This window comes from Mesoplodon mirus, assembly GCF_964341445.2.
Source record: "Mesoplodon mirus genome assembly, chromosome: 6".
NCBI lineage: Eukaryota > Metazoa > Chordata > Mammalia > Artiodactyla > Ziphiidae > Mesoplodon > Mesoplodon mirus.
Window position 1 is genome coordinate 132,842,518 of NC_138982.1, and position 23,382 is coordinate 132,865,899.

Sequence of the window (23,382 nt, forward strand, 5' to 3'; positions counted from 1 at the left end):
TTATAGAATGACAACTTTTTTTTTTTTTTTGTGGTACGCAGGCCTCTCACTGTTGTGGCCTCTCCCGTTGTGGAGCACAGGCTCCAGATGTGCAGGCTCAGCAGCCATGGTTCACGGGCCCAGCTGCTCCGCAGCATGTTGGATGTTCCCGGACCGGGGCACGAACCCATGTCCCCTGCATCGGCAGGCGGACTCTCAACCACTGTGCCACCAGGGAAGACCCAAGTGACAACTATTTTATTCTCACAAGAAACAACCCTCTTCATGGTCCCCAAAGACTGGCTGTTCACTCACTTTGCAGCCACCCAACCTAACTTATAGATTGGGTCTTGTAGATTGTAAAACTAAGTAGCAAATGCAAACTTTAAATCATATACCGGCATTGGTGTTGGAAATCACCCAATTATTAAATATCCTTCAAAATTTAACAGTATTTATTTATCTTAAGTAAATAAACACATTTATTCTGCCATCCATATATGTTATTATTATTAGACTTAGTATAAATAAACATCTCAAGAGCTATAAAAGCCTTTTTCTTTAAATCATGTGTCCTTACATCTCTCTTCACAGGAGAAGAAAAGCACAAAAGTTAGTGGATATGTATGGAATGCAGAGAGAAAGAATAAAATTTAGATATATTGTTAGGTTCGTACATAAAACAAAAATTAAATATAAATCTAACTTGTGTCTGTAGATTTTCAGAAAATACTAAATATAAAGCTCAAATAACTTCTATTAAGTTCATCCAAAGTTGATTGGTAAAAGTGACCAAATTTTTGAATCTCAGTAAGTACTTTTCCATGAAAGTGATGTTTTTACAGCATGTAAGAAGGAAGCCAATTATTCTTGTTGTGAAGAATTTTGACTCAGGATGTGTGGGTTTTTATCTCTATGCTTTCCAGTGGCTCAGGCTATATATGGCTGAGAACCACAAACTTTATGTCAGTAAAAATGGATATCCTTTACTTTTATTTTTTTATAGTCATGTGCTAATCTTTTTTATAGGACACAGATTTCAGAAAATGGTACATTGCTGTTGGACACATTTTGAAAATGAGACAAATCTAATAATAAAAGGGCATTATCTTTGTGTTGAGCTAAATAAATGTTCAAAGAGATTTTGAAGTCATTATTTCTTTAGAACTTTAAATAACACTCAGAGGAACATAAATTTTGTGTGCTACATGTTTGTTTGTTTGTTTGTTTGTTTTTTAAACATGAGGCAATGGAAGTTCAAAGGGACTCAAGATCCGGCCAAAGATCCCAGTCTTACAGAGAAATTGATGTTCACAATTTTCCTAAAAGATGGAACCTCCTAGGAAAAGCAAAAACAGAAGTAGTATAGGATAGAATAGAAAAAGTTTGGAAAAATAAAATGAAATGGACAAAGCAGAGAGATATAAAGTTACCTGGTATATTCAGGGAATATTTGAGCAATTAATTTACAATGGACAATTAAGTCATTTGGTAAATAGATTTAGATAGCATTTCTAATGGCTGCACATTACTCCATCATTTTGAAGTTTGAGTTTTGAATGACATTAATGACATTAATCCTAGGTTTCTTATCCGCCTATTAAATTTACTGGAACAGACTTCGAGTGATAATTCTCACACCAGATTTCTGGTTTATTCTAAATAATTTTGCATATATTGTAAAATAAATATTTTTACTAACCATCCTTATATATAGAAGTGTAGCATGATATTATTTACCAAGTATAACTTTTGTCAACATCAAAGTGGGTAGTTCAAATCATACTAGAATGCTAGTAAAACTGGATAAAATAATCTGTGCACAAACACTGGAGTATTACCAGGCTAAGAACTGCTAGATCAAAATTAGGAGAGGTTTTAAGTCAAAAGAAATGTTAGTATTTGGGCTGATTTCTTCCTAGAGTTGCCCACTAAATCCAAAAACGTCAATGGGCTCATAGTGTGAATGAACAGAATTAGACCCCCATGGCATTGTAAGGAACTGGGGATATTGGTAAACATTCTAGGATTTTGAAACATTATAGGATTTTAAAGACTCCACTAGAATTGTAAGGGTATACAAACAGAATATGTTTCACAGGAACTGAAGTCAACCTTTGAATTACACCAATCTTGATTATATGACAATATTAATAATCTTACCCCAGCTTGGTACCTCCAGAGTAAATTCTTCTGCAAATCGACCTCAAATTACCTATAGTAATTGATTAAAAACTATCAATACTGCAAAAAAAAGCAAGACAAGAACAAGAGACAACATAGAGTACAAACAAGTCTACAGGAGATCCAAATAATGAACATATTAGAAATATACACAAAAATAATTGTGGTTATTTTTCTTAAGAAATTAAAGACAAGTTTAAGAATTTTGACAGAGTGCTTGAATATATAAAGATGAAAATGAAAAATACAAAAACTGTAAAATACAGTAACTAAAATGTACAAAACTCAAATGACTTCAAAGGCAAACTAAAACAGTCTGAAACTATGGGCCAATATCCCTCCCAGCTGAAATAAAATATAATAATGAGCTCAGATCAGGGAGTGGCAGAATACCTGGTCAAAGTATAGGCAAACTAGAGTTTCAATCAAGCTGATTAAAATTAGATGACATATATACACTAATATGTATAAAATGAATAACTAATAAGAACCTGCTGTATAAAAAATAAATTTAATTTAATTTAATTTTTTTTAAAAAAATTAGAGACTGTGCCTGCCTAACTCAGTTATTAGAAGAACATTACTGATAAGCCCTTGACCCATCTAACATGCAGAAAAAAGGACTTACATTCTCTTGAAAACATTAAATCAAAATATTTTCATATATATATTTGTGTGTATATATGTGTATCAATTACATAATTATATAATCATATGTGTACAAAAATATAAATATTTATACTACATGATACACTGTTCTTTTATATACAATGTCGTCATGCAATAAAACATTACAAAAAAAGTCAGAAAGCATGTAAGTGTTACCACCCCCATCAAAAGAATAACAATCAATAAGAGGAAATTCACATTTAACACACTTATTAGAATTAGTTGGCTAAAATGCCCATGATGGATTTGTGAATAATTTAAGAAAAAGATGGCTATAACTAATAAATATATAGGGAATTTTAAGAGATATGTACATTTAAAAACAACAACCTAATGGATATTCTCAAATAGAAAGTTAAAGATTTTAAATATTTTAAAATGTCAACTTATATCAGTTCAAAATATCCTTCATAAATAAATAAAAATTAAAAACGTTTACAGAAAAATTTTATCCTCAAAACTTTTCTGTAAAATATTTAATTTGACCCTGCCTGATTTGATTGACAATTTCCAGAAGTGGGTGCAGTTGAAAAAGCACTATAATCTATCAATAACACTTCTCATATCAGAAAGAATTGGATCCATATCTAAGGAATACAGACTCACAAACAAAAAAATTGCAAGTCAATATTTCATAGTAAAGACCACACGTATTTTGGAAATGCCATTTTATAATTAAGTTTTTTTCTTAAAAAAAAAAAAAAAGCTGCCTCTGGAAGCCTACACTGTACAGAATATTCAATACAAGACTGGAGCTGGGTTGACCAGGTTCTGAGTTCCTAGGAAGTCTCCTTCAACTGATAACCCTCATCATTCACTTTAATACAAATGTAGAATTAAAGATGAATATAAACTAGTAAAGAATGAGGCCATGAGCCTCTTTGATTGGTGCAGAGGTTATGAACTAAGATTCTATACCCTTTGAAAACAAATGGATTAACTTTCCACTTTCCACTAAGAGTAGTTCTGCTCCCTGCTCATCCTGTGGTTACTCTTAAGTTTGCCAACAGGGCTATTTTGAGGAAGTGTTTGGAAAAGAGGGAGAATGAGGAAGGCTAAGATATTTACCTCGCTTACTGGAAAAAATGAAAAAAAATTAATTCTGCTTTGGAATATAGAAAACTAAATATTTTTCCAAATAATTATGTAAATTTTGTGAAGCTATTGGTCACTTCTTTTCTTATATGATGTTCCTTTTAAAAATTAAAATAATTGATTTTCTCAAAATCTAAATTTTGACCTTTTTTTGTTGTTGTTGTTGTTGTTGTTGTTGCAGTACACGGGCCTCTCACTGTTGTGGCCTTTCCCGTTGCAGAGCACAGGCTCCGGACACGCAGGCTCAGCAGCCATTGTCATGGGCCTAGCCTCTCCACGGCATGTGGGATCTTCCAGGACCAGGGCACGAACCCGTGTCCCCTGCATCAGCAGGCGGACTCTCAACCACTGCGCCAACAGGGAAGCCCTCTCTGTTTTATATTTGACTTCTATTTCATTGATTTCTGTTCTTACCTTTCTTATTTCTATCTTAAAGTTACTTTTGGTTTAAATTGCTATTTTTCTAAGTTCCTCATATAAAGTACTAAAATAATTGATTTCAAGCTTTCTTGAATTGTTACATATACTTTAAAATCTAAAATTTTCCTTCTAAACAGCTGTACCTCTCAAATTTTACTGGGTTATATCATCATTATACATTTTAAAATATTTCCAAATTTTCATCCATTTTTTCTTTGATGTTTGAATTTTTATGAATGGTGTTAATTTACAGCCATATGAAGTTCTTTTTATTTAAACTTTGTAATTTATTTTTATCTTATATCTACAGATTTCTCACCTTTTAAAAATCTATTGCCATCAGTAAACTGAACAATAAACCAAATGTAAAGTCTAATGTCACCATTTGTGATAGAATTTATTTCAATAGATTTTCTCCTCAAAATGAAATTCACATGAATTAAATGTAATAAATCCCTTAATCCAAAAACAATGTGGTGGTTTGTTATCTGTTTATTTTCTAATTTTGTTCTCTTGTCCATTTGTGGGATTAAAACAAAAGATCAATATTCCCCTGTGAATGGGCTTTGAAATCCTAACTCTGTGCAAGGTCTTAACTAATGTCTTCAGAATTTTAAGTGTCTTAATATGGTAATTTCCTGGAATTTCATTGAAGGCACAACTTTCTCTGACTATAAATCTCCGAAGCAGAGGAGAGCTGAATTCACTCATGAACAATTGACTATGTGCAGAAGGACAGAATTAGGAAAACAAGGAAATAATTTAGTTCATATGTTCTGGTTCATATTAAAAAAAAAAGTAAATGAAGGACTAGTATATATTTGTAAACTTCAGGAAAAAAATGCCTATGATCTTTCATTAACTATAGTTGAATTAGCCTCATTTTGGTTGGCAAAACTATCTGAATTTTGCATTTCAACAACGAGTTTCTAGTCTGATTCATTTCTCTTAAGTGTATGTAAGGAGGTTATCTCTAAACCTAAGTGAGATAAAACCAAAACAGATATATGGGCTGCTCTAGAAGCTCTAGAATGGTCAGGTTCAGAAGACATGTTTCATCTCAATGCCTTCCCAAGTCTCAAACTCAAAGCAGCTGAAAATGAGCTTCTAGAACTGCTCCTATGTCTGTTTTGGTTGCATCTCACCATAAAATTGGATACTACTTAATTTTTTATGGTTATTTTCTAAGTTTTTATAAATATACATATAATTTCAGGAAATAATAAGTTGCTAAAAATATAATTGCTGTAAATGAGCCAAACTTGAAAATAAAACGCTATATTTGTGTAGAGCCAAGGAACCTAAAGAAATTTCCTAAGCGTTATTTTGTTATACACTCAAGCAGACCTGTGAGGAATTTGCTCATATTTTAAGGTCCTTTTAGCATTTAAGAAAAGAGAGGCTCAAAGAGAACCAGACTTGCCAAAGATGTCATTTCTTTAAGGAAATGAAAATGTCCCACTCTCTTCCTAAGTACATTAAATATGAGTGACACAATTAACTGTACAGATCCCCAAGTTGAACTTACTTATTGTACAGATGTAGACCTTGAGAACTAGAAGCATTCGTTTCTTGGTCACTCGGGAAGTTAATGGTAAGGCTAACAACAGAACTGCTAATTCCTATTTCATTTTAGTGTAATTTCAGTTGTGCCACACGATCTCATCTTCTCTCCCCTTCAGTCATTTCTCTCTCTTCTTCTCCTCCCCATTATCATCACCATCATCATCACTATTAGAATGCTTGGGAAATGTTCATGGTTTTTAGACTGTTACTGGGAAATCTAAAGGGATCAAAATAATGAGGGAAAATATAGAAATGTTATTTGGCATCCCTGACAGAAATTGAAATAGTAATGTCGGGTTGCTCCCCTATGAGTGTAATCTTATTTTGTTTATAACTTCCATAAGTTTTGAAAATGTGACAATACAAGTTATCCCCATATGCAAATGCCTACTTTGGTTAAGTAGGAGCAGCCTCTGATGATTAAAAATTACCTGCATATTTCAGTTGTGAAAGTGGTTCTCTGGCCTCTGGCCTTTAAAAGGAAGCAAACTTCCTTTTAAAGAAGAATCAGGGATAGTTTCAATAATACTTATACAGCCATAAAGTGCAGTACTCACACACAGCTTGTAATTATAATGTTGGAAAGAATAAATTTGTAATATCACAACTGGTGCTGAAGTTAGATATAATAAAGTCTCATTTAAAGATATAAGTATCAAAGTATAAAAACTTTTATCATTATTTCTCAAGAAACTGTCCCAATCCCATACAACAATCTAGAAACAGCCAACCCCTACCTCTGAAACTGAGCAGGACCCTGTGGAGTTCCTGGGCACAAAAGCCTTTCTGTGTCCCCTTCCCTGAGTTCCAAAGGGCAGGTTCAAACAGTTGCTAATCAGGGAAGGCAGGGGATGCAGAGATAAGGGAAGAGCAGTCAAGAAACACCGGGTGCAGCCTTGGAGCACAGTCCTGGCTCCCCATCAAGGGAAACACATAACAATATCTTTGACCTCTTCTGCAGAACTAAGACCACCACCAAATGGAAGATGTTAACTACTTGATGAAACATTCTTCATTCCAGAGAAGGTCACAGTTCAACCCTCATCACCTGACACCAGATGATCTCTGGATTGAGGGAATGTGGACCTTGCATGCACCAGGATCCCTATCAGTAACCTTGCCCCTTGATTATAAAACTCCTTACAGCCACTCCCCTCCCCCCAGTTCTTGGGACACAGTTTTGAGGGCACTAGCCTGCTGTGTCCCCCTTTGCCTGGCAAAGCAATAAATCTATTCTTTTCTACTTCATCCAAAACTCTGTTTCTGAGATTTAATTTGGTGTAGGGATACAGAGGCCGGATTCAACGGTTTGTTTTTTTTTAACATCTTTATTGGAGTATAATTGCTTTACCATGTTGTGTTAGTTTCTGCTTTATAACATATTGAATCAGCTATACATATACATATATCCCCATATCCCCTCCTTTTTGTGTCTCCCTCCCACACTCCCTATCCTACCCCTCTAGGTGGTCACAAAGCACTTAGCTGATCTCCCTGTGCTATGCAGCTGCTTCCCACTTGCTATCGATTTTACATTTGGTAGTGTATCTATGTCCATGCCACTTTGAATTTATCAGGATCAAGATAAGGTTCTCCTTATATTCCAGCAACAGTGATTCTGGGTCTTCAGTTCCTTATGAAAGCAGCCCTGCTCTCTACCAGATTCCCATTATCTCTTTCATAGATCCTGCCCCAACTAGACTTCTGATTTCCTCCTGCTGCATTGCTTGTCCATCTGTTACATTCAATGTCTCTATGAAATTTGAACTCAGGGGTTCAGCTCCCAACCTCCTGCTGCCAAAGCAACTTTATTTCCAGGAATTGCCAGTCATCTTTTTTACCAGCCAGCATGTGGTTCTTACTTCTGGGGATTAATGTATTTAGTTTCCCAGAAAACTCTTCATGAGTCATTTCCATGCAATTAATTTCACCAATTTCTATTTATTTATTCTTGTCACATTAGTGATTATAGGTAACAGCTTTGTTCTCCCCAGCCTTAACTTCCATATTTTTTATTAGTCATGCCTCAGTAGTACCTTGTCAAACATCTTGTCAGCACCAGTCCTCAAAATAATATTCATTTAGCTCTGTTCTTAGGGAATGCATGATGAACAAATGTTCTATTACATTTTTTTTCAGGGAGAATGCCTTCATTCATATACTTCACTATATTAAGAAAAATTTAAAACTGGTTTTTAAGTGGGATTCCCATTTCTCTGAACTTACCAACTAGCAAGGTTAACCAAATAATGATTTAATTACAACAATAAGTAAAGCTATAAAAGAGCAGTTCTTCAACATATAAGTACTTTTAACAATGAGACCTTAATAACAATCTGAGATGTTAACAAAGCTTCCCAGAGAAACTATTTTATAAGCTAAGTCTGGAGAATGAGTAGAAATGGCTTGATCCAGGTAGAAACTGGAGCAAGGATACCCAATTAGATAATTGTACCAGTTTGAATAGAAATAATAAAACCTATATTTAATGAAGTCAGCATATCCACATGTACCCATCCTATATTGCTATCTCTGTCTCTCATTTCTACATAAATTTCTCCTTTTAGAATAAACCAACTGAACTTCATTTCTTCCCTGAACACGTGTGTATTTTTCCCCTCTGCTTTGGTCATTTCACTTCATCTTCATATATTTCCCCTTATCTATTCTCATAGCTTTTGTGTTTTCAATATTTAAGAGAGTCTCAACTTTTAGATTCATTTTTAAATGCCATTTCCTTTATAATTCTTACATCATCGAATAAAAGTTTTCTTTCCCTCTTCTGAAATTGGAACTGAACTGAGTTACAGTGAAATTTAAAGAGTGAGGTAATAGGGATAATATGGTAGAGTGAGTATGGCAATCTTGAATTAGACATTTAATTACTCAATTACTATGTGTAAAGACCCCATTTCCTGATCTCAGGAGAGTTTGAAATTGTTCCCAGGCTCATAGGGATAACAGAGCAGGGATTTTGTTGCAAATGCCTTCTAAATGAACTAGATTAACAATATCAGTCATTTTCCACTCACTCTCTTGGTCAGATATACTTAGATACTATAAACAACAGGCTCCTAAAACTAAAAAGATACATATTTATCAATTGTGAATAGAGAAGGTAGCACTCTACTTACTCATATAAACACACACAAAATCAGCCACATTACCATATTCCCACAACATTTCCAGTCAGCATTGTACTATAGGTCTTAGCCAGAGCAGCAAACAAGAAAAACAAATAAAAGGCATAAATATCAGCAAGGGAATAAGAAAGTTCTCTTTATTCACAGGTATAATGATTGTCTACATAAAAAATCCTAAGGAATGTACAAAATTACTACAGAAAACTCTATTTTATTTCTATATACAAACCAAAAATACATGAAAAATTAAATCTAAAGTATGTTGTAATGACAACAAAACATATAATCTAAAAATACATTTCAAGATTCTAGATTCCCATATTAATACTTATAAAATACTGCAGAAAGAAATTAAATAAGACTCAAATAAACAGAGATATATCACAGATTGAAAGCTGTTCAATATCCCTAATTTACAGATTCAATACATTTTTTTAAAAATTAATTATTTTTTTATATCTTTATTGAAGTATAATTGCTTTACAATGTTGTGTTAGCTTCTGCTGTATAACAAACTGAATCAGTTATAAGTGTACATATATCCCCATATCCCCTCCCTCTTGAGCCTCTCTCCCATCCTCCCTATCCCACCCCTCTAGGTGGTCACAAAACACTGAGCTGATCTCCCTGTGCTAGGGAGTAACTTCCCACTAGCTAACCATTTTCTTTTTTTTTTTTTTTTTCGGTACGCGAGCCTCTCACTGCTGTGGCCTCTCCCGCCGCGGAGCACAGGCTCCAGACACGCAGGCTCAGCAGCCGTGGCTCACCGTCCCAGCCGCTCTGCGGCATGTGGGATCCTCCCGGACCGGGGCAAGAACCCGTGTCCCCTGCATCGGCAGGTGGACTCTCAACCACTGCGCCACCAGGGAAACCCCATTTTACATTTTGATTCAATATATTTTGAACAAAAATGCCAGCAGGCTTTTTAATAGAAATTGAAAAACTGATTCTAAAATTTATATGAGAGCAGGGCTAGGCAAAATAATATTTTAAAAGATAATTAAACGTGGAAGTCTTTTATTATCTCATTTCAGGACTTAATATAAAGATATATTAAGATATTATGGTACTGCAAAAAGTATAGGTGATTATTCGGAGGAACAGAAGTCTGAAATAGATTCACAAGTATACTGTCGATTTCTTTTTACAACGATGTCAAATGAATTCAAATGCAGAAAAAATGTATTTTCAACAAATGGTATTAAAATCACTGGATACATTTAAAGAACTAAAAACAAAAAGGGAAAAATGTGTTGTGCAACAATCTTATACCTCTGCTTGAAACCATTCAACAGCTCTTGTTGCTTTCAGAAGAAAGTGCAATACTGAATTAGCACTAAAGACCTGGGGAAAATGGCCCCCAAATTTTTCTGGTCTAAGTTCAAGTCATTCCTTCCTTTCCCCTCAATGACCAGACAAAATGGCTTTCAGTTTTATAATGCACATCTCAAGACTTTGGTCCTAAAAACACTTCTGCAAGCCCCACCTATCTATGCCCTACTTATTCCTTAGACCTGTTTCAAATGCAGTTCCTCTGGAAATCTTTTCTTGACTTCTAAGACTAGATGAGGTTCCCTTGATGTATGTTATTGTAGCATCAAGGACTCATTCACAGCTCATTATTTTATATTTGCTTTCTCTGTTAGACTTTCAGTCCTGTTAGAACAAAGAGCACACATCTTCTTACTTTATTTTTCATTCTGGAGTAATACACAAAACAATTTTATTTTAAAAGATATATTCAATAATATATTCCCATAGCAGAGATTTTGGCTCATGGTAGAGGTTTAATGAAAATATTGTGAAAATAGTATTACTGGCAAAATGTTTGACAATGTGTTCTGAGGTGTGACTAATTAAAAAAACAGAAGCAAAAACTTGGGTACAGGGAGTTGGGAAGGATAAAGCTGTTCTCTGTAATTACTAATGACATAAACATTGATAAATAGAAATTGTTATATCAAGTGCCTAGAAATGATTCATGAGAAAATTTCCTGGGAAACTGGGTATATTTATTCTTGGAAATCAGAACTGTAAACAACTTGATAGACAGATAATCAGCAGCTTCTGGAAATTTAGTTGTGTGGGCAGCAGCTTGGGACTCAAACCCCTGGGTTCACAGTCCATCGTGTTATGCATCTGTGGAAGCATGCAGCAGGAGGAATTTGGAAGCTAGAAGCCAGATAAGTGCCAGCTGGTTCCCTCTTAGTTGTGCAGAGTGGGATTAAGTTAATGAAATCTGGATGACCACTATATTATTCACTATACTATAATTAATTGATGAAATAGACAAAGAATAAACTCTTTACTCTGAGAAATTTATAATGTGCCAGAGACTTGGGAGAGAGGAAGATGCAGTTTTCTGAGTGGTAAAGGCAAGACATCAGTTCAGGAGTTGTGTTTCTTGTTGTAAAAATAATACAGTTTTCTTATTTTGACTATCGACCTGAAATGGGATATTATATTTAATTTCAGACATAATTGTAGTATTATAAATTCATTGTCTCCACCATTGAATTTTAGTGTTTCTTTGTGATCACTTCATTATACTGCTAGTTACACTTAATAAATCTTTGAGTTGTTTTTAAAAATTTGCTTGTTTACTAGTTTTGGTAGGGAGAATAATGGCCCCTTAAAGTTATTTATATACCTTTTGAATATGTTATGTTATGTGACAAAGGTAATGAAAGTAGCAGATGTAATTAAAGTTGCTAACCAGTTGATGTTAAAATAGAGATTGCCAGGTGGACCTAACATGATTATAAGCATCTTTAAAAATGGAAGAGAGAGGCAGAAGAGTAGGTCAGAGTCATATATTGTAAGAAGGATTTGACCCACCATTGATGGCTTTGAAGATGGAGGAAGTGGGACATTGGCTAAGGAACTCGGATGGCCTCTAGAAAACAAAACAAAAAAAAAGGTAAGTAAATAGGTTTTCCCCTAGATCCACTGGAAAGAAATGTAGTCCTTCGAGCACCATGATATTAGTCCAGTAAGACTGCCTGAATTTTGTCCTACAGAATTATAATAAATTGTTATTTAAGCTATTATGTGTATATGTATATGTATCTATCTATCTATCTATCTATCTATCTATATATATATATGTATATGTATGGCTTATTTGATATAACTTGTTATAGCAATAATTTAAAAACTAAGATATTAGTATATTCCTAAAGTCAGAAAACTTTCCACTCCTGAATCTCAAATTGAGAGACATTAATATATGAGGCATCAGCTTGGCCAAAAACTTCAGTTTTTCCCCATGAATGTTCTGCAGTTGCTTATGTTTTGAAGTTTAAAATTTGATTATTTCTTTGGTTGGAGATTATGCACATGAGATGAACTTGAATCATTAAGATGCATAAACAGGACAGTTTACAGAGGAGTTTACTGTTTATCATTTAAATTTTTATAATGCAGTGGCTGATGAACTTTTTCTTAATTTTTTTTCATTATTCCTTATTTTTTTCCTTCTAACTATACAGTCGCCATAACTATTTCATAAACATGGGGGACGAGAAGGAAGAGGGATAAGAAGATGAGGAAGAGAAGGAGCATATGAGGGAAGAGAAAAGAGAGAACGGTACAGGTGGATGAAATAAAGTCATTCTACTTCATTACTCTAACTTGCTGTGTAATCTTGTAAAATTCTATTTAACTCCTTTATGTTTTATATTTGATCACGTTTGTAGTAAAGGAAGAAGTAAAGAGAATGTGATGAGAAGACTGGGAAATACTTATAACATTAGATTTTGCTAAGCTTCTCATAACCTGCAACCCATTTTCTAATTTCAGGGATGTTTGAGAATCTTATAAAATAAAGATAGGGAAAATAATTGATCATTACTTGTTTTATATGGATATTAAGTTTCCAGTTATTATCATATTATGTCAGTATGTTACTTTGTGTAACACATGGATGTCAGAAGAATGGCATAAAATAAAGAATATGCAATTTTGTTTCAATATACAATTGAAACATTCATTTTTGATAATATTAAAGCTTTCTTGTTTGCAGTTAGATTCAGTTTCTATGTTGGCTAAGAACCCAGGTGCAGCCTCACACCTGATGAGCCTAGTTCCTTCCCATCTAAGTTTGCTGCCTGCCTTCTTATACAAATGCGATAATTAGAGCAGAGTGAAAATAGTAAGTGGGGTACAGGGATTTAGTCAATTAAAAAATAAGAAAATTTCCACCACTGCGATTATCTAAAGCTCAGAGGTGCTCCTAGTCTAAAAATGTACACCCACACACTAGTCTTCCATTTTAATACCCTTTATGCACATGCCTCATCATAGAAGTCTAAATTTTATTCCTATACTATTTTTCAATTTAAAAAAACTTTTTATTAGTTTCTGCTTTATAAAAAAGTGAATCACTTATAGATATACATCTGTTCCCATATCCCTTCCCTCTTGCGTCTCCCTCCCTCCCACCCTCCCTATCCCACCCCTCCAGGTGGTCACAAAGCACCAAGCTAATCTCCCTGTGCTATGCGGCTGCTTCCCACCAGCTATCTACCTTATGTTTTGTAGTGTATATATGTCCATGCTTCACTCTTCCTTTGTCACAGCTTACCCTTCCCCCTCCCCATATCCTCAAGTCCATTCTCAAGGAGGTCTGTGTCTTTATTCCTGTTTTAGCCCTAAGTTCTTCATGACACTTTTTTTCTTAAATTCCATATATATGTGTTAGCATACGGTATTTGTCTTTCTCTTCCTGACTTACTTCACTTTGTATGACAAACTCTAGGTCTATCCACCTCATTACAAATAGTTCAATTTCATTTCTTTTTATGGCTCAGTAATATACCATTGTATATATGTGCCACATCTTCTTTATTCATTCATCTGATGATGGACACTTAGGTTGTTTCCATCTCTGGGCTATTGTGAATAGAACTGCAATGAACATTGTGGTACATGACTCTTTTGAATTATGGTTTTCTCAAGGTATATGCTTAGTAGTGGGATTGCTGGGCCATATGGTAGTTCTATTTGTAGTTTTTTAAGGAACCTCCATACTGTTCTCCATAGTGGCTGTACCAATTCACATTCCCACCAGCAGTGCAAGAGTGTTCCCTTTTCTCCACACCCTCTCCAGCATTTATTGTTTCTAGATTTTTTGATGATGGCCATTCTGACTGGTGTGAGATGATATCTCATTGTAGTTTTGATTTGCATTTCTCTAATGATTAATGATGTTGAGCATTCTTTCATGTGTTTGTTGCCAGTCTGTATATCTTCTTTGGAGAAATGTCTATTTAGGTCTTCTGCCCATTTTTGGATTGGGTTTTTTGGTTTTTTGCTATTGAGCTGCATGTGCTGCTTATAATTTTTAGAGATTAATCCTTTGTCATTTACTTCATTGGCAAATATTTTCTCCCATTCTGAGGGTTGTCTTTTGGTCTTGTTTATGGTTTCCTTTGCTGTGCAAAAGCTTTGAAGTTTCATTAGGTCCCATTTGTTTATTTTTGTTTTTATTTCCATTTCTCTAGGAGGTGGGTCCAAAAAGATCTTGCTGTGATTTATGTCATAGAGTGTTCTGCCTATGTTTTCCTCTAAGAGTTTGATAGTTTCCAGCCTTACATCTAGGCCTTTAATCCATTTTGAGCTTATTTTTGTGTATGGTGTTAGGGAGTGATCTAATCTTATCCTTTTACATGTCCCTGTCCAGTTTTCCCAGCACCAGTTATTCAAGAGGCTGTCTTTTCTCCACTGTATATTCTTGCCTCTTTTATCAAAGATAAGGTGACCATATGTGCATGGGTTTATCTCTGGGCTTTCTATCCTGTTCCATTGATCTGTCTTTCTGTTTTTGTGCCAAAACCACACTGTCTTGATTACTGTAGCTTTGTAGTATAGTCTGAAGTCAGGGAGCCTGATTCCTCTAGCTCCGTTTTTTGTACTCAAGTTTGCTTTGGCTATTCGGGGTCTTTTATTTTTCCAAACAAATTTTGAAATTTTTTGTTCTAATTCTGTGAAAAATACCAGGGGTAGTTTGATAGGGATTGCATTGAATCTGTAGATTGCTTTGGGAAGTAGAGTCATTTTCACAATATTGATTCTTCCAAGCCAGGAACATGGTATATCTCTCCAACTATTTGTATCATCTTTAATTTCTTTCATCAGTGTCTTATAATTTTCTGCATACAGGTCTTTTGTCTCCTTAGGTAGGTTTATTCCTAGATATTTTATTCTTTTTGTTACAGTGGTAAATGGGAGTGTTTTCTTGATTTCATTTTCAGATTTTTCATGATTACTGTATAGGAATGTCAGAGATTTCTGTGCATTAATTTTGTATCCTGCTACTTTACCAAATTCATTGATTAGCTCTAGTAGTTTTCTGGTAGCATCTTTAGGATTCTCTATGTATAGTATCATGTAATCTGCAAACAGTGACAGCTTTACTTCTTCCTTTCCAATTTGGATTCCATTTATTTCTTTTTCTTCCCTGATTACTGTGGCTAAAACTTCCAAAACTATGATGAATAAGAGTGGTGAGAGTGGGCAGCCTTGTCTTGTTCCTGATCTTAGTGGAAATGCTTTCAGTTTTTCACCATTGAGGATGATGTTGTCTTTGGGTTTGTCATATATGGCCTTTATTATGTTGAGGAAAGTTCCCTCTATGCCTACTTTCCACAGGGTTTTTATCATAAATGGGTGTTGAATTTTGTGGATAGCTTTCTCTGCATCTATTGAGAGGATAATGTGTTTTTTCTCCTTCAATTTTTTAATATGGTATATCACATTGATTGATATGCATATATTGAAGAAGCCTTGCATTCCTTGGAAAATCCCACTTGATCATGGTGTATGATCCTTTTAATGTGCTGTTGGATTCTGTTTGCTAGTATTTTGTTGAGGATTTTTGCATCTATGTTCTTCAGTGATATTGGCCTGTAGTTTTCTTTCTTTGTGACATCCTTGTCTGGTTTTGGTATCAAGGTGATGCTGGCCTCATAGAATGAGTTTGGGAGTGTTCTTCCCTCTGCTATATTTTGGAAGAGTTTGAGAAGAATAGGTGTTAGCTCTTCTCTAAATGTTTGATAGAATTCGCCTGTGAAGCCATCTGGTCCTGGGCTTTTGTTTGTTGGAAGGTTTTTAATCACAGTTTCAATTTGAGTGCTTGTGGTTGGTCTGTTCATATTTTCTATTTCTTCCTGATTCAGTCTTGGCAGTTTGTGCATTTCTAAGAATTTGTCCATTTCTTCCAGGTTGTCCATTTTATTGGCATAGAGTTTCTTGTAGTAATCTCTCATGATCTTTTGTATTTCTGCAGTGTCAGTTGTTACTTCTCCTTTTTCATTTCTAATTCTATTGATTTTAGTCTTCTCCCTTTTTTTCTTGATGAGTCTGGCTAATGGTTTGTCAATTTTGTTTATCTTCTCAAAGAACCAGCTTTTAGTTTTATTGATCTTTGATATCGTTTCCTTCATTTCTTTTTCATTTATTTCTGATCTGATCTTTATGATTTCTTTCCTTCTGCTAACTTTGGGGGATTTTTGTTCTTCTTTCTCTAATTGCTTTAGGTGCAGGGTCAGGTTGTTTCCTCGAGATGTTTCCTGTTTCTTAAGGTAGGAGTGTATTGTTATAAACTTCCCCCTTAGAACTGGTTTTGCTGCATCCCATAGGTTTTGAGTCATCGTGTCTCCATTGTCATTTGTTTCTAGGTATTTTTTTATTTCCTTTTTCATTTCTTCAGTGATTACTTCGTTATTAAGTAGTGTATTGTTTAGCCTCCATGTGTTTGTATTTTTTACAGATCTTTTCCTGTAATTGATATCTAGTCTCATAGCATTGTGGTCAGAAAAGATACTTGATACAAATTCAATTTTCTTAAATTTATCTAGTCTTGATTTGTGACCCACGATATGATCTATCCTGGAGATGTTCCATGAGCACTTGAGAAAAATGTGTATTCTGTTGTTTTTGGATGGAATGTCCTATAAATATCCATTAAGTCCATCTTGTTTAATGTATCATTTAAAGCTTGTGTTTCCTTATTTATTTTCATTTTGGATGATCTGTCCATTGGTGAAAGTGGGGTGTTAAAGTCCCCTACTATTATTGTGTTACTGTTGATTTCCCCTTCTATGGCTGTTAATATTTTCCTTATGTATTGAGGTGCTCCTATGTTGGGTGCATAAATATATAACAACTGTTATATCTTCTTCTTGGATCCATCCCTTGATCATTATGTAGTGTCCTTCTTTGTCTCTTCTGATAGTCGTTATTTTAAAGTCTATATTGTCTGATATGAGAATTGCTACTCCAGCTTTATTTTGATTTCCAATTGCATGGAATATCTTTTTCCATCCCCTTACTTTCAATCTGTATGTGTCTCTAGGTCTGAAGTGGGTCTCTTCTAGACAGCATATATATGGGTCTTGTTTTTGTATCCATTCAGCCAATCTGTGTCTTTTGGTGGGAGCATTTAGTCCATTTACATTTAAGGTAATTATTGATACGTATGTTTCTATTCCCATTTTCTTAATTGTTTTGGGTTTGTTATTGTAGGTATTTTCCTTCTGTTGTGTTTCTTGCCATGAGAAATTCCTTTAGCATTTGTTGTAAAGCTGGTTTGGTGGTGCTGAACTCTCTCAGCTTTTGCTTGTCTGTAAACATTTTAATTTCTCCATCAAATCTGAATTAGATCCATGCTGGTTAGAGTAATCTTGGTTGCAGATTTCTCTCCTTCATCACTTTAATTATGTCCTGCCACTCCCTTCTGGCTTGCAGAGTTTCTGCTGAAAGATCAGCTGTTAACCTGATGGGGATTCCCTTGTGTGTTATTTGTTGTTTTTCCCTTGCTGCTTTTAGTATGTTTTCTTTGTACTTAATTTTTGAACAGTTTGATTAATATGTGTCTTGGCATATTTCTCCTTGGATTTATTCTGTATGGGACTCTCTGTGCCTCCTGGACTTGATTAACTATTTCCTTTCCCATATTAGGGAAGTTTTCAACTATAATCTCTTCAAATATTTTCTCAGTCCCTTTCTTTTTCTCTTCTTCTTCTGGAACCCCTATAATTCAAATGTTGGTGCATTTAATGTTGTCCCAGAGGTCTCTGAGAGTGTCCTCAGTTCTTTTCATTCTTTTTTCTTTATTCTGCTCTGCAGCAGTTATTTCCACTATTTTATCTTCCATGTCACTTATCCTTTCTTCTGCCTCAGTTATTCTGCTATTGATCCCATCTAGAGTATTTTTCATTTCATTTATTGTGTTTCTAATTGTTGCTTGATTCATCTTTAGTTCTTCTAGGTCCCTGTTAACTGTTTCTTGCAATTTGTCTATTCTCTTTCCAAGATTTTGTATCATCTTTACTATCATTATTCTGAATTCTTTTTCAGGTAGACTGCCTATTTCCTCTTCATTTATTAGGTCTGGTGGGTTTTTATCTTGCTCCTTTACCTGCTGTGTGTTTTTCTGTCTTCTCATTTTGCTTATCTTACTGTGTTTGGGGTCTCCTTTTTGAAGGCTGCTGGTTCGTAGTTCCCATTGTTTTTGGTGTCTGTCCTCAGTGGCTAAGGTTGTTTCTGTGGGTTCTGTAGGCTTCCTGTTAGAGGGGACCAGTGCCTGTGTTCTGGTGGATGAGGCTCGATCTTGTCTTTCTGGTGGACAGGTCCACGTCTGGTGGTGTGTTTTGGCGTGTCTGTGGCCTTATTATGTTTTTAGGCAGTCTCTCTTCTAATGGGTGTGGTTGTGTCCTGTTTTGCTAGTTGCTTGGCATAGGGTGACCAGCACTGTAGGTTGCTGGTCGTTGAGTGAAGCTGGGTGCTGGTGTTGAGTTGGAGATCTCTGGGAGATTTTTGCCGCTTGATATTATGTGTAGCTGGGAGGTCTCTTGTGGACCCGTGTCCTGAAGTTGGCTCTCCCACTTCAGAGGCACAGCACTGACCCCTGGCTACAGCACCAAGAGCCTTTCATCCACCCAGCTCAGAATAAAAGGGATCAAAAGTAGAAAGAAAGAATTAGTAGTAGAAGTAGAAAGAAAGAAAGAAGGAAAGAAAGAAAGGAAGGAGGGAGGGAGGAAGGAGGGAAGGTAGGAAAAAGAGAAAGAGCGAAGATGAAGTAAAATAGAATAAAGTATGATAAAATATAATAGCATTATTAAAATAAAAACATAATTATTAAAAAAAGTTAAGAAAAATGGATGGATAGAACCCTAGGACAAATGGTGGAAGCAAAGTTATACAGACAAAATCTCACACAGAAGCATACACATACACATTCACAAAAAGAGAAGAAGGGGAAAAAATCATAAATCTTGCTCTCAAAGTCCACCTCCTCAATTTGGCATAATTTGATGTAAAAAGAGGAAAAGGGGAAAATATCATAAATCTTGTTCTCAAATTCCACGTCCTCAATTTGGGATGATTCATTGTCTATTCATGTATTCCGCAGATGCAGGGTACATCAAGTTGATTGTTGAGCTTTAATCCGCTGCTTCTGAGGCTGCTGGGAGAGATTTCCCTTTCTCTTCTTTATTCTCACAGCTCCCGGGTCTCAGTTTTGTATTTGGCCCTGCCTCTGCATGTAGGTCGCTGGAGGGCATCTGTTCTTCACTCAGACAGGACAGGGTTAAAGGAGCCGCTGACTCGGGGGCTCTGGCTCACTCAGGCTTGGGGTAGGGAGGGGTACGGAGTGCGGGGCGAGCGTGCAGCAGCAGAGGCCGGTGCGACGTTGCACCAGCCTGAGGCGTGCCGTGCGCTCTCCCGGGGAAGCTGTCCGTGGATCCCGGGACCCCGGCAGTGGCGGGCTGCACAGGATCCCCGGAAGGGGGTCATGGACAGTGACCTGCACTCGCACACAAGCCTCTTGATGGCGGCAGCAGCAGCCCCAGCATCCCACGCCCGTCTCTGGGGTCCGCGCTTTTAGCCGCAGCTCACGCCCTCTCTGGAGCTCCTTTAAGCAGCTCTCTTAATCCCTTCTCCTCACGCACCAGGAAGCAAAGAGGGAAGAAAAAGTCTCTTGCCTCTTTGGCAGCTCCAGACTTTTTCCCGAACTCCCTCCCGGCTAGCCATGGCGCACTAACCCCCTCAGGCTCTCTTCCCGCCTCCAGCCCCAGTCCTCTCCCTGCACTCTGACCAAAGCCCGAGCCTCAGCTCCCAGCCCCGCCCACCCCACCGGGTGAGCAGACAAGCCTCTTGGGCTGGTGAGTGCCGGTCGGCACTGATCCTCTGTGCGGGAATCTCTTCGCTTTTCTCTCTGCACCCCTGTTGCTGCGCTCTCCTCCGTGGCTCTGAAGCTTTCCCCCTCCGCCACCCACAGTCTCCACCCGCGAAGGGGCTTCCTAGTTTGTGGAAACCATTCCTCCTTCACGGCTCCCTCCCACTGGTGCAGGTCCCATCCCTATCCTTTTGTCTCTGTTTATTCTTTTTTCTTTTGCCCTACCCAGGTACGTGGGGAGTTTCTTGCCTTTTTGGTGGTCTGAGGTCTTCTGTCAGTATTCAGTAGGTGTTCTGTAGTTGTTCCACATGTAGATGAATTTCTGGTGTATCTGGGGGGAGGACGGTGATCTCCACATCTTACTCTTCCGCCATCTTCCCCCAGCTCCTCCCTATACTCTTAAAACCATTCTCATACATAATATCTTTCGAGATGCATGGTCCATGTTTATTGTGTGAATAAAGATATTCAAATCACTTGGATTTTCTTTTAGAGAAAGTCTGTACCAAGAAACTGTGGTCATCCGGGAAAAACTCTTGCTTAAAAAAAGAAAAATATCTAAGCCTAATCAAAATTAGTGCATAGTCCCCCAAGTCTGAGTTTACCAAAGCCCATTAACAGAAGCAATGATAATACAAATCCTAGCTGACACATTACTAATAAATAACAATATTCACAGCATATTTGGATAGCAGAATAAAGAGTTTATTAAAATCAAATTATTTGATTTTCCATCTATCTTTGGGAGAAGTACAAAACCATAAATTCTATCAACAATTCAATTTGAATTTTTCATTAATCTTATAGGTTGACAGAGTTAATCTATCACCCAGTGTTCTAGGGCTGGAGAGGTAAAGAGTTGCCGGTGATTGGGGAACATTAGAATACTTTTTAATGGAGGAAATTAAGATAATAGATAATCACAGTACAGAATCTAAATTTCTTAATGGATTTAACTCTTTTACACATTAATAAGTAGAAGCCAGATCTACAGATTGGCCAGTAACAAGATGAATGGAAACTCCTGGAAGGAAATTTGATTGGGTGCCAGAATCTGGATCCACAGCCCAGGGAAGGGAAGCCACACACTCCATTACCCAGGGGTCTGAAGCCATGGGATCCAAAGCCCATTGAGTAACAGCTTCTGTATCCAAATCTCAGGGAGAGGCAACTGCTGGACTTAAAGCCCAGACACCCAGCATAAGTTGTCCAGCAGGAACTGCAGAGCCTGGAGGTCCTGAGGTGGTAACAGGATGTCTGGCAGGGAAAGGACACCACACGAGATGTCTGGAACCTGATGGGCTCATAGCAGATCTCCTGACAGCTACGTAATAGAGAGGAGCCCAGCAGGCAGGTGCTAGGAGAGCAGAGCTCAGTGCTGTAGATCAGGTTGCTGGGCTGGAAGGAGCCTGGGTAGCACAGATAGCCTCCAAGGGAGCAGGAGGGTAAGTTTCCAGGGCAGCTGTTGTAGGACATGTTGACAGGAGGTATGAGCTCAGTTGAGTTACAGGGAGAAGATTCTGACTTTGAATTTAACATTCTGGACAGATGTGTATATATATACTCTCAACAGTAGGTGTGGTAACCTACAGGGTCATTTTTTACATATTTGTGCTCCCTTGTTTACATGTGTGTAACTCAGTAATCTGCTCTGTAATTGCAGTTGGAATTGTTTTCTCCATATTGTATTTATGGGTGCTATAATTTTGGTGTTATAGCCAAGGCTAATGAACTACACTATGTCAGAAATGCTATGACTGCTTCACACTAACACTTATCCCATCATAGTCAGGAAATGGTGAGATAAACATCATTTTCCTTTTCCTCTTGTCATAATCCTTGGGTGTTTTGTGTCTGGCAATGATGAGAAAACACTTTTCTCAAATGGTGGTTAAATAAGATAAAATTATATCTCTTCTTTGTCAATGGATCAGAGGTGCAACTTTGGCTTGAATGAGGAATCTACTAAATACTGACCTTACTTGCCCCTATGTTTTCTCATTCTCCAAAATTATTGCACATCTATTACATTCTATTACATATGTGTCTCAGGTACAATGGAGAGGCAAAAATATCAGCCAGGAAAATTGAATATCACTGATGGCTACAACCAGAGAGAAACCTGGACAATTATTTGGAGACATGGTGACAGTGAGGGACAGAACCAAGACAGAGTCACAAGTGCATGCCAGTCTGGACCCTTATGAAGAGAATCAAAGAGCTAAGAAATATTGAGATGAGGGAATGAAAAATTGAGTTTTAGATTCAGTGTATCTGATATAAGACCTGTAGTCTTAACAGATTCTCATCTGTATGTGTAGCAGCCTTGAGAATTTACTTCTCAGATCTTCATCTGCAAGAGGCTTGATTGACCAAGGGCACCCCCATGATATGGTCTGAAATCTAACACTTCATTGGCATGGAAGCCTTCCTATTCATGGGGCTACTTCCAGACAATGACTGAGCATAGCAGAGACACATGGAATCCCCTGATGGCCAACAACTGAGGATTCTCCAATGGCCTTGAGGAACTATCTTCAACCTGTGGCTACCTGGGGCATGTCCTTCCCTCTCTTCTTCACTCTGGTCAGACTCGCATGGAAGTCTGACATTTCTTAGCCTTCTTCACTCCCGCCTCCAACTCTTTTCTCCCACAGACATTTCCCAATAAAATCCTTGTACCTTTAATTCCATCTTGGTGCCTGCTTTATGAATGATGTGTACTAACACAGTAAGTTATGGAGTGACTTTTGCCAGCCCAACTATGTCTTTACCAGGCCCTATGGATTTGTTGCCAAGAATCTATCTGGTGTTACTGATTTTCCATTTCCTTATTTTTTTAACAGTAAATTCTGCCTTTTTGTTATTTCACCTCTTTTGCTTAATCTGGGATTAATGTACTTTCCAATTTTCACTCCTTAGTGTGGATATGGATTCAGTGATTTTCAGCCATTCTTCTAAAATGTATGCATTTAAGGCTATAACTTTCTTACTAAGCACAGTTTAATTTTGATATTTTATATTTTATTGTGCTTTCTTCTTTGAGGATGGATTGTTTACAAGCATAATGCTTAATTTCCAAATATATGAGGATTTACTAGTTAACTCTGTTGTTCTAGTTGCTATTGCTTCTTAGCTTATACCACT

General features: G+C 36.7%; 1 pseudogene across 1 annotated transcript in view; it reads left to right on the forward strand.

The window, feature by feature from the left end:
- The window catches only part of LOC309806024 (keratin-associated protein 13-1-like), a 29,432-nt pseudogene that overhangs the window by 508 nt on the left and 5,542 nt on the right, over positions 1–23,382 (forward strand). The gene's annotated exons all lie outside the window — the stretch shown is intronic.